Below are 13,068 nucleotides of genomic sequence, written 5' to 3'. Positions count from 1 at the left end.
TACACATTACTTTCTAACTATAGAGTCTTCTCAATGTTTTTGGAACTTTTGCCTTGCAATATTTTTTTTCGTATTTATTGAGTTAAGCAAAAGCTACAACAGTCATATGGGTTGCACTTTCTGCTAGACCAGTGGATACTGCTTCTTGTTGTATGCATAACCCCTCTATTGTTGTTTTTGGCTAATTCTTATAAAGGTTCTTTCCTATATTTTAGACAATGTTTAGACCATGCTTATCCAGTCAACAAGTCATTTGGTTAGAATTCTTAATCATTTGTGTTGAAGAGTTGCTCACAAGTGAAATTTCTTGTATTTCCTTTCAACTTGACTATATTGTGTAGCTACTTTCCTTCTTGGGATGAGTTTCCACTTATAGGAGGTGACAATGATGTTTAGTGAGAATAAGCCCTCTCTAGAATGAAGTGAAAATGCAGTTGCCCTGCTTTCACCCCTACTTGTTCAAATCACAAAATTATATATCTCTCTTCAAATAATTCAATCATCGGGATGAATTCGCTCTAAAGGAGACTACAAAATGGTTTAGTAATTTGATTAACTTTTTAAAATTCAAATGCAAATGCCTTTGCTTTCCCTCACGAGCACACCCAAGTGCTTGTTTCTAATTTCAAAATCTAGAATAGTTAAAACTTTTTAACAAATATTTTATGGTAAGCAGTGCCTTTTTTGTAGTAATTCTTTGCATAGAGAGACTAGCGAGATTGTTTCACTTGTCAAATTTCTAAGAGTTAATTGTCATTTTAAAGCAATCCCCAACTCGCATAAAGACCCATATCAACAAATCCCACATCTAGTGTATAATTAACAACTATAATTGTCTTTATTTTTTAATTATATAATATAGTGTGGTGATTTTCCCTTCTAGAAAGAATTTTCTTGTTTAATGTTTAATTTTGCCAAATAATTTAATTTTTTCTGTTATTTCAAATATGAGTTCAGAGGAGGCAAAGCTTGTGCCTAAGTCAGTTCTCAAGAAGAGGAAAAGAAATGAAGAATGGGAGAACGACACGAAGTGGTAGTTGGAAGTTGCAAAAGTAAAAAATGCTACAAACTATAAATTGATATTTAAGAAGGTTGAGGAATATTCAAAGGAGTATAGAGAGCAGGTAATAAATTGATTGATTTGTGAGTGATGTGTCACCATTATGTAACTTAGTTTCTTTTTGGCAAGTTTTGTATCAATTTATGACTCACCGAGGACTATGTGGATCCTTTAAAAAAGTGTTGGGTGTTTGATTGATGTGTCATCATGCCATCTAGTGTTGAGGATTGTACCTTAGTAAGTTTCTCTTGCACTTTGTGATAAAAATTAGGAACAAAAGGTTATTAGACTAAAGATAGCAGCAAAAATGAAAGGAGACTTTTATGTTGAGCCAGAAGCTAAGCTATTATTCATTATTCATATTCATGGGTAAGTAGCTAATTTGTAGTATTTATATGCCTTGTACTTTTTAGGTCTTTATATAGTGATAGATTTTGTAGACTATATTAGCTCTCTACTCTATTTTTCATTAAAAAAAGAGAAAATATTTTTTCCATGTTTTAATATAATATATTTACATCTCTTATGTTTTAAATAAAGAGGAACACAATTTTTACTTTTTCCCAAATTCTAATATAAGTTTAAGTAATTTTTTTTGTTTATTGAGTTTCTTGTCTTTCTTATTCAATATCAATGATATGCATCTAAAGACAAGAACAATTTTATAACTTTTGTGTCTGAGGCAGGTTAGTCCTTTTTTAGCTTGACTTGTCTATTTTGCACTTTTTGTTTCTAAAATAGTGGTTAATGATTGCTTATGGTTGGATATACAATATTCCAGTGATATTGACTTTTTATGGCACTTCATTTCAGATCTTCAATGGTGTGTTTCTAAAAGTGAACAAAGCAACAATGAAATTGTTGCATCAGGTTGAGCCATATGTGACCTTTGGGTATGTTCTTGGTCAAATATAAACATTATGTAGATTGGTTTTTTCATATTTCATAGATTCTTGTGTCTATTGTTATTTAATTCTCTTGCTTAATTCTCTCTAGATATCCAAATTGAAAAAACATAAGAGAGTTGATTTACAAGAGAGGTTATGGAAAGGTTGATAAGCAGTGGATTCCTTTGACTAACAACTCTATCATTGAAAAGGTACTTGTGTTTATGATGCCTTTTTGTGTTAGTCAGTATGCTTTCCCAGTGCTTATTATTTCTACCTTGTTTCTCATGAACAAGTTTTAGGTAAATATGACATAATTTGTATTGAAGAGATTATCCACAAGATTGCTATTGTTGGCCCAAACTTCATGAAAGAAAACATTTTTTTGTGGCCATTTAAACTCAACACTCTATCAAGTGGACTGAAGAAGAAACACAACCACTACATTGAAGGCAGTGATGCTGACAATCATGAAGAGAAGATCAATGAGATGATAAGAAGAATGAATTAGTTTTATTAATTTTTTAGTTTTAAGTTTGAATCAGTATCTTGTTGGTAGTGCTTGATTTTTTTTTGGTTAGAAAACTAGAATCTTGTAGCGTGAGAGACAATTTTGTCTTGAATTTTTTAGAAAGTAAATTATTCCATCTTTTGTACAAAATATGGATAAACTTTATAAAGTAGCTCATAGCTCATAGCATGTTCTATTTTTTTCAATTGTTACGTGAGATTTTATCTACATAATTTTCCAATTAGTGGGGAGTTATGCATAATGACTTTTTGACTTCAAACCAAAGAGTACACATTTATTTATTGTAAGTGCATTCACACCTACCTATGAGATTTTATTTTAATATAATTTTATGAGTTTGTTATTATTTGATTGCATACCATTTTATGATTGTTGCTGCTTTGTGACAATAGAGTGGTAAATCTGTAGGTAGTTTATCAAATATCTTCTTGATTAGTGAAACTATATGTAGAGTTGATACTTCTAGACAAAATGTGGGCAAGTGTATTGTTTTCTAACCCAATGTCAAAACCCAAGGGTGCAATTCTCACTATTTTAGATATGGTTATTTTTTGTGGATTTGTAGATATTGATGATTGGTATTGTTTATGGTATATGATGAGTTTACATTTTATTCAAAATAAAATAATGAAATGGATGCACACAATCATAGGAAGGAACTAGTTGTAACCAATGAAACTTTACCAAATAAAAAGAGACTAGCACATAGATGTTTTGTAAAGATGACATAATATAGATCTCATATTACCCATACCTTAAGAATTCAGGGATTGTTCATGTCTAGATGAATACCATTTCAAAAATTTATGAATCTCAAAAGATGTAACAAAATTATTTGGATGCATACGCAACTAATTACTAGAGGTTGTTGTCCAATGCTTTCAACATAAAAAATCAACAACAACAATATCTTGAAAATATGTTTCTTGATTTGAGTGAACTTTTTCCCTGCCAAATTTTCAATTCAGTCCATGATCCATCATCTGAAAAAAGTAGATAGTGTGAGAAGATAAATGGTGTGTCATCTAAAATGTTAATGGAAAAATGTTTATGCAATCGACTCCAAAAATATATATTTTTGAAATGTTATCAACAACGTTGGCTTTTTAATGTGTTTAAGCATTTGTATTTGCTAACTATAGTTTCTAGTGATTTACCATATTATTTCTCAATTAACTAAATTTTCACTGAATCCTTTTATCTGTGCTATCATAATCTAAAGAGGACACCAATAAGAAAAAATTAAAAGGTTATGTTGGCTAATTTACAATCCTTATGGGCATTTGGTGATTTCGATCATGTGGAAGATCATTGCCCATTAAGGATACGGGTGCAAACTATTTTTTTTTTTTTAACTATGATAGTCATTGATATTTCAATGTGTCATGTCATCGATAGGATGACAAACTTGTCGAATATTCTCTGGCAGTCGTTGATATTTTGATGTTTTGAACTAGTAATATGACGCTGCCATTTTGCATGGATGGGGATGATTTTCAACAGAGTTTCTCATCAATAAATCAACCGCCATGGAGTCCGTCTATATCTCGACGCAATTCTAGCAATGTTATTTTTTGACGTGGAAGAGTCAAACTTTCAACCACAAAACATCAAAAATAGGTCCAAATTTAGTAGTTATCCTTAGGTCCAGATGTACCAATTGAACTTTTAATCACTTCAAATAGATTAATCAATCTCAAATATCGACTTTGTCTCTATAACATATCATCAACAATTCAACATTTCATGCAATATCTTAACTCTTTGTCTCAATGTCAACTGTCAATAAATAAACCACTGCAAAATATAACATGCATAATAATAACATCCACATATGAAGATAATACTTTGACACCAAGATTTAACATGGAAACCCAATTTGGAAAAAACCACCCAGTGACATGCTACCAATTTTTCACTCTTCTAAAGTGAGCTCAGTTAAGAGCCAACCTTGTTGAAGATTATACAACACACTGTTAAATGTGACACTATTAAAGGATTTAATCACCTTGTTAAGAGTGGCCTTGTTAGATTAATTTAGAATATTCCATTAGAATGTCACGTTGATTAAAGGATTTACAAAATGACTATTATATCAACCTTGATTAAAGGATTTTGACTAATACAATGGTTAAAATGTAACAATAGGTTTGATCTATAAAGTACAACTCACTTTGCACATTCAGATCTTCATTCACTCATCAGTTAGTTCATAGATTGGCCTCCATTGACATCTCCATCACTGATATGCTTGGCATCTCCTCAATCAATCACTTCTTCACCAAACTATTCACACACTTCTATTGTTCTATTCTTCACGACTTCTCCTTAAGATCACCAATCAACCACAAACCAACCTTCTAATTTATTCCTTATATCTCCTTGAATGGATAATTTCAATATTTTTCCACTTATATTAAACATCATTGTTGATCTTAGGGTTAGGTCATATTCATCGAACCCTTTCATCTTTTTGTTCTCCTTCCTCTTCTAGAAACTTATGATGAAATCCTTTCGTTTGATCACTTAACAAACTCTCCTCATGCATTAAATACTCTAGATCATAAATCCTTATATTTCACATGCTTTGACTAATTCAAAATTCCAACTCTATCTGCCTCAAAATCAAATCTTTCTCAAACTATAATTTTTGTTGTCACTCAGTAATTATTGTGTTCTTCTGATTGACATACACAATACTTTCTCACTCAGCATCAATAGGCTCACTTGACCATTACTATGCTTGATCGCTACTATTCTCCTTCACACATTTTCTCAACAATAACTAACACTCAACTTGAACTATTTCACTCGACTTCAATATAAGTTCTTTAATCTTCTGATTTATCTCCTTTACTGACTATGAAATATTGATACTTAGTCAAGCTTATCCTTATAACTTTTTTCAACTTTGAGCTTCATCCAATTGCCTTCTTCAGTTCATGTAGTGATTGAACACCACATTATATTGTCAAGGACTAACTTATCAAGTGCCAATTGTATTTACATGATACTTAACACATCTCCACTCAACCTTTCACTAGGTCATCTCATGATCTCTTCTTTTCAAGTCCTCTTCATCAATCAAATGATATGGAACTCTACACTATGAGTAAATGTCTCTCTGGTAGGTTTGACACTCTGTCTTACCAATAGGTTTGACATCTAACAATTGCTCCAATTGTAGTTTCCAACAATATCCCTCTTTGGCATTGACAACAACACTGCTCAACACTACTCATACTTCACTAGTTACCATGCAATCCAAAGAGCTTCAACACTATACTATCAGCTCCCTCTATGTTTGTGTTCTCTCTTTCTTAGTTTCATTTTGATTCTCAACCATGCAATCTCAAGATGCTCTCTTTATCAGGTAAGTGCATATTCTTCTCTATATGAACATATATCTCCCTCCCAACAAAAATCATTTTCTTTGCATAACTTCTCCCTCTTTCTGGTAATCTTTTCCCTTTTTGTATCTATCATTGTATGATAACTCATGCACTCTCCCTCTTTATGTATGCTTGTCTAGTAACTCAATTCATGCTAACTTCTCCCTCTTTGACAAAAATACCAAATGCATACCATATATACACATCTTCATGTCACTACTCTGACTGATATAGCAATGTCATCTCAACATAAACTCCTTATAGCTTCATCTAATCACAATTCAATGTCTTCCTTTTCTCACCTTTAGGCTGCTCCTAAAGTGTAACCTTCTGCATCAATGTTTATAATATTTTGATTCAAACATTTGATGCAATGCAACATCTCTTCTTAGTTTGCTTTAAATAGGGGAATGACCCCTAACTTACCTCTTAGATACTCATATGCATCCTTAGGTAGTGCCTTTGTGAATATGTTAGCTAATTGTTCCTTTGTGTTCACATATTCCAATCTCACTTCTTTGTCATGTACCATCTCTTTTAAGTAATGATGCTTGATTTCAATATTCTTAGTCTTTCTATGCATCACATGATTCTTTTATGTGTTTATAGAACTTGTATTGTCACAATATATCACAACATGTTCAATTATCTCTTCCTTCATACCTTTCAACAATTGCTTGATCCATACAATGGTTGAACAATTTACTATTGCAGTAACATATTCAACCTCTGCTATAGATTGTGAAATATAGTTATGCTTCTTGCTTGTCCAAGAAATCAGTCTTCTACCTAAGAAGAAAGATCCTCCACTTATGCTCTTTCTATCATCAACATTTCTTGCCCAATAAATGTATGTGTAAACCTTTAGTTCAAATTTATAATTTCTCGTGTACCATAGTCCATAGTCTTCTATTCCTTTTAGGTATCTCAATATTCTCTTTACTGCTAAGATTAGCAGATAATCTTGCAATAATTCTAATTGCTAATGCAATGTTAGGTTTTCTATGTACAACATATTGTAGTTTCCCAATCATAGACCTATACAAGGTTTGATTCACCTTAGCAAAATCATCATTCTTTGACAATTTGTGTCTTGTCACCATAGGTGTTCCAATTGGTCTTGAGTCTTCCATACCAAAGGTCTTCAAACTTTATTTGATATACTTTGATTGAGTGATGAAAATACCTTTATTCATTTGATACACTTACAATCCAAAAAAGAACTTAATCTCTCCAAACATTGGCATTTCAAACTCCTTTTTCATTCAATCAACAAATGACTTGCTCAATGAATCTTTTCCTCCAAAAATTATGTCATCCACAAAACTTTCACTATCAATATCTTGATAAGTAGGAGATAATTTCCACAGCAAGTCAAATTGTGATATTGCTATCAAGATTTAATTGTGTAATTTGTTTTCAACTTCACTTTTCAGATACAGATTTCTATTGTCGTTACTTATTCCAAAACTAATTTTCACCAAGTAATTGTGTAACCTTTCATACAATGCTCTAGGGTCTTGCTTCAAACCATATAAAGCTTTGTGTAACTTACATACCATATTCCTTTTGTTTGGATCAACAAATCCTCTAGGTTGTTCAATGTAGACTTCTTCTTTCAAAATTCCATTTAGAAATGTAGATTTTACATCCATTTGGTTCACTTTGAATCCTTTGTAAGCACCATATGCAAGAAAAGTTCTCACTCCTTCTAACCTTGCAATTGGGGAAAAAGTTTCTCCATAGTTGACCCCTTCTTTTTCTGCATATCCCTTACAAAACAGTCTCGCCTTGTTCCTTGTGACTTCACCTTTTCATTCAACTTGTTTCTAAAAATCCACTTTGTTCGAATCACATTTTTTATCTTTTGGTTTCGGTACTAGTGACCATGTTTTTTTCTTCTAAAAAATTGCTCAATTTCTTCATTCATTTTATTGATCTAATCTTCATTTTCCAAAGAATCTTTGACAGATTTAGGCTCAAACTCACATAATAAGCATGTGTCCTTCTTCAGTCTTCTTCTTTTCATGACTCCTAAATCTATATCTCCAATGATTTGATTTGGTGCATGATGTGTTCTCACATTCTTTTCCAATACATTTTTAGGTATGGGTTCCTCTTGTTGTTGTTCACTAGATTTTGCATGTTCAACATCTTCTATTGTTTCTAGCTACAACTCGACTTCCTCTATCTATTGGTTGGTAGTCACAGTCTGTGGCTTGACTCCTATAGCTTGATGCTTGAAAAAACTCTACTATAGAACCTTGGCAGTGCCTAGCTACTGATGCTCGACAACCACGTTTTCTATTTCAAGTAAGGTACTAAGTTCACATTCATAAATATAGACAAATATTCTATAATCTTCAGGTCCTTTCTTGCATTCTTCTTCATTTTTCTCTGCAAATTCATCAACTCTAACATTTGCACTTTTCACAAATTTGTTAGTTTTAGAATTCAAATACTTGTAAGCTTTTCTTTCAGTGGAATAACCTAAGAATACACCTTCACCACTTTTTGCACCAAATTTACCTTTTCTTGCATCTTTTAGTGTGTAACACTTTCTTCCAAAACTTTAAAATAATTCACATTTGGTGCACATCCATTCCAAAGTTCAAAATGTATTTTGTTTGTTTATTTCTTCACTTGAACTTGGTTCAGAGTATAGACTACAATACTTACGACCTCTCTCTCCAGTACTTTTTTGAAACATCCTTCTCCATCATTAGTGTTCTTGCACAATCCATAAATGATTTGTTCCTTCTCTTAGCTATACCATTTTGTGGTGGAGTTCTTGGTGCACTTATTTTCCTCTTTATTCCTTTGTCATTGCAAAATATATTGAACTCATATGAAATGAATTCACCTCCTTTGTCTGATCTCAAGCATTTCATACCCTTTCTTATTTCTTTCTCAACTCTACCCAGATACCACTTATACATTTGAAATGCATTAGATTTTTCTTTAAGAAAATATCATAGTCATCATTCTAGAAGAGTCATCAACAAACAAAATAAAGTATTTATCACCATAGTAGCTCTATATTCCAATAGGGCCACACAAGTAAGTATGAACCAACTCCAAAATATCATCAAAAGAATAGATCTTGCTCTTGAAACTAGATTTAGTCAGTTTACCCATTTGACATTGTTTGTGTCAGAACTTACAATTGGAACAATTGTTGTTTTGTCATTGATGTCAAATCTATTGATAAGACATATTGCTACCTAATCTAAATGTCATATCTATTTGATTGATGAAGATGATGTGAGAAATTGCTCATAACAATAGAATTTAGAGGAAAGGTTGAGTTACGAAAAGGAAGCTACAATGGACATTTGATTAATTAGACTTTGATGTGACCAAGTGACTATTTATATCAATAAAGTTAAGCTAAGCTGAGTAATAGAGTAAATGGTTAAGGAATATCGAGTGATGCTAGTATCAACCAAGTGACAACTAAGAAAATCTAGTGTTGACTGAGCACGATAGTTGATGTTGAGCTAGAAAGATTTATAGTGACTCGGTGTTAAGTGATGACCAAGTGTCAGAACTTAGTAATTATCAAGTAACACTATTGCAGATGAATTTGAGGAAATCGTAATTCCCAACATATTCAGTTGATTTCTTGGAAGATGTAAACTGTGTTGAAGATGATATTGATGAGTTGGATCATTGAATTCAAGGTGAGAATTAGGTAAAGACCTAATAGATAAATTCTAGAGAAGTTTCTAGAGGAAGATCAAGAAGATGGACAGATACAATGAATCATGTTGAACCTGATCATAAACCTCAAGATCTATGGTGATCATGGAAAATGGTAAAGCAAGAATTGCCTATATAAAGAGGTACAAAGCCAAATGAATGAGTGTGAGTGTTAGTACATACACAAGTGTTTATGAGGCGAGTACATAAGAAGGTTGATTATAGATGCACTAGTGTGAGAGTGAATGTGAAGCTAAAGGAGATTGCTTATGTAGATGTTGTTGATATTGATAAGTTAAATTTGAGCAAGAAGACTTAATTTTTGTTGAAGGGGAAAGATTGATTGCCTGAAGGGTTGCAGAGCAAATCAAGAAAAAAAATGAAAATGAAGAGCTTATCAGTGATTCAACACTAAACCGAAGAGAGATCTGAACTTGCAAAGTGATTTGTAATCATATAGATCAAAACCCTACTATTTTATTTCTAATCATTGTAAACAGTTTGCATTTAAATCATTTTAATAGAGGTTGACCTAACAGTCATTTGAAGGACTTAATAGTCTATGTAAATCCTCTAACAAGGTGACATTCTAAATAGAATGATCCAAGTGCTTTGATAAGACAACTCCTAAGAGGGCGATTAAATCCTCTAACCAAGTCACATTTAACAGTGTGTATTGTAACCTATAATAGGGTTGGCTTCTAACAGAGCTCACTTTGAAAGAGTGAAAAAGTGGTGATATGTTGCTGGTGGTTTTTCCCATATTGGGTTTCTACGTAAAATCCTAGTGTCAAATTTGTGTTGAATGCTTTATATGTTTTACATTTTATATTTAGCAAAGTATGTTATATCTGGAATAGTAATTTTGGTTTATCAATACAATAGGGACCGAGCAACAACGAGATAAGCAGAGTAGTAAGAGTTTTATGTTTAATTGTTCAAATGGTACTTATGACCTTGAGTAACTTATTCACCCCCCCCACCTCTTAATTATTCTAAACATTTCTAACAATTTGCATATCAATTTATTAGGTTTGCTTGGTCTTGGTAAACCTCTAATTCTTTTCATCTTACTCATTGTTGGGTAAAACTAAGGTTCAACTTGATGGTATATGATCAAATCAACAATACCCTAAAAATGTCAATCCGAGATTCGTAAACTCATGAGAGATATAATGGTTATTTGCACAAGGGGTGAAAATAATAAATCAAGAGGTTTATGAATGCAAATTACTACCTGCTAATAAATTGACCTGTCCAAATTACCACACATCTAAGATTACTTCTGCAAATGGATTATAATCTAAAGGTTGAATCCCTATTAACACACCTCTAAACAATTAAACACAATGTCTTTATGAACACTATTGCAAAGTTTTATCCAATTAAAAGTTGGTTTAATTAAGAGTTGTAATCTACTTAGATTGTGACAGAAGATTTAGTGGTGGCAAGAGGTTGTTTACAACAAACTGGTTCTAAATACAGAGTGCAACAGGAAGTATGATAAGTGGTGATAGAGAGTATTATGAATAGTGATAGGAAGTTGTGAGTATTATGGTTCAAAAACTAAATGGATGCGGTATGAAGAATGCAGAAATAGTATAATGAGTATTATGGTTCAATACATGGGTGGGTGCGGTAGGAAGAATGCAACAAACAATATTCTACAATAGATTTGTGCAACAACAAAATAATGCTATATAGCAGACAATTTCTTCATAAGACTGTCGCAACCATTTATTTCATAAGACAATTGAATCCTTGATCAACAACAAGCTTTGTATAGATTTAATTAACAAACATATATATGGAAAACTTCTTATATATGCACATAGTCAATTCAATCAAAAAAGAACACACAAAATCAATTAATACTGAAATACTCACAAAACAAACTACATTAATCTCACCAAGTTTCTCGAGAGGGGGCCATCCTCTAGTTTGCACTCTAGGTGAGAGATATTCTAAAACCAGCTACTACTGGAACACTGCACTCTTAATATTAAAACTTCAGAGATAATATAAATAGAGTGTTTTCACATATCATGTCATATCATGTCTTTTGATTAACATGTGCTTATATAGGCTTAAAATGTTTAATCATATTAATAACTAAACTAGAATGGCTAGTGGCCTGCTCCCTAAACATAGATAATGATTTGTTTTGGCCGCTGGCCATGCATAATAGTTTAGAAAACAACTTGGCCAAGATAACATATAGCCAAAAACTGATCTGTTTAGCCATTCAGAACTACTTACCTAACATAATATAGCAAAACTTCAGCTTCCAAACTGCTCCTTCAACTAGACGGTTGGCTCCATACTCTCGCATCCTTAGTTCCTATAGAAAAATGAATCAAGGTGTATCAATATTTATGCATTAACCATCCATTCTTCAAGAAATATTTTATACCTTAAGACTTTATTAAATGCATTATATTCATTAATAATTAATGGCATAACAGGGATTAGGACAGGCTTAAGACAAGGCAAAAATGTATAAAGAATGTACAAAAACAAAGAAATTTGCACACCCATCATTCCCCCTAGCTAAAAGGCTTTTCATGTGCTCATGCAAATAAGGTGATTGGCTGGATCCAATAGGCTTGACATCCAATATCTTTGTATTTTCTTCAACTCTAGTTGTAGCAGTGGCTCCCTTTTCCTGAGAAACAAGTGCTTGCAATTGCAACTGGAGCTACTGATTAGATTGTTGGAGTTGAGTAACAATCTGATATAATTGTGCATTAGAGAATTGTGCCATACCTTGTTCTATGTCAGGAACTCCATGAAGTCCTCTCATTCCTATAGCAATTGGATTGAAGTCACTCTGAACTATAAGAGTGACAGGGGGTGTATTACTACTGACATTAACCATTGCAAGGGAAGATTCATGAAGAGGATGCTCACTTTGTGTATCTTGGTAAAGAACCATATCAGTATTAGTGGTTGGATGTTCCTTTATTATGTCTTTATCTTTTTGAGTACTTCCCTCATGAGAAACAAGGCATATCTCTTCAGTTGTTTGATGAACATCTTCCTATAATTTTTCAATATCAGGATTCCCTTGTTGATTTTTTGTAATGTCCTCTTCTTCATTAATCAGAATATTCATGTCACATGGTGGAGTCTCTTCCCTAATATCTTTGCTAATTTCTTCACCCAATTAAGTAATCTTCTCATGATCTTCCATTTCTTCCTCATCTCTTCGTTCAGGGGTTTCTTCTTCTTCTGAAATTAAATGATCAGTAAGGTCTTCTTTTTGTTGTTTTTACTTTTTGTTCCTATGTTGTTGGCTTCTCAACCTCCTTAAAAGCTGGGCATTCTTTATTTGTGGTTCTTTTGTACCCAAAATTTCCATGTCACATACAGACCCTGTTGTTTTTGCTAATCCCTATAGCCTATTAGGGGTATGTCACTTCTGTTGATTAACCATAGGCTGCAGGCTAGGTTTTTGGGTTTCACTTCCCATTTTCTATTTCGGTTTTAGGGCTT

The 13,068-nt window shown here is 32.6% G+C and overlaps 1 pseudogene; it reads left to right on the top strand.

The window, feature by feature from the left end:
* Positions 1-947: 947 nt before the first annotated feature.
* On the top strand, positions 948-2,458 carry LOC149542625 (large ribosomal subunit protein uL30y-like; annotated as a pseudogene).
* Positions 2,459-13,068: the final 10,610 nt, after the last annotated feature.

Source organism: Cupressus sempervirens, chromosome 8 (assembly GCF_028749045.1).
Source record: "Cupressus sempervirens isolate cs-2001-9-10 chromosome 8, ASM2874904v1, whole genome shotgun sequence".
NCBI lineage: Eukaryota > Viridiplantae > Streptophyta > Pinopsida > Cupressales > Cupressaceae > Cupressus > Cupressus sempervirens.
The sequence above is the reverse complement of the archived record's forward strand: the minus strand, read 5'-3'. Positions and strand labels throughout refer to the sequence as shown.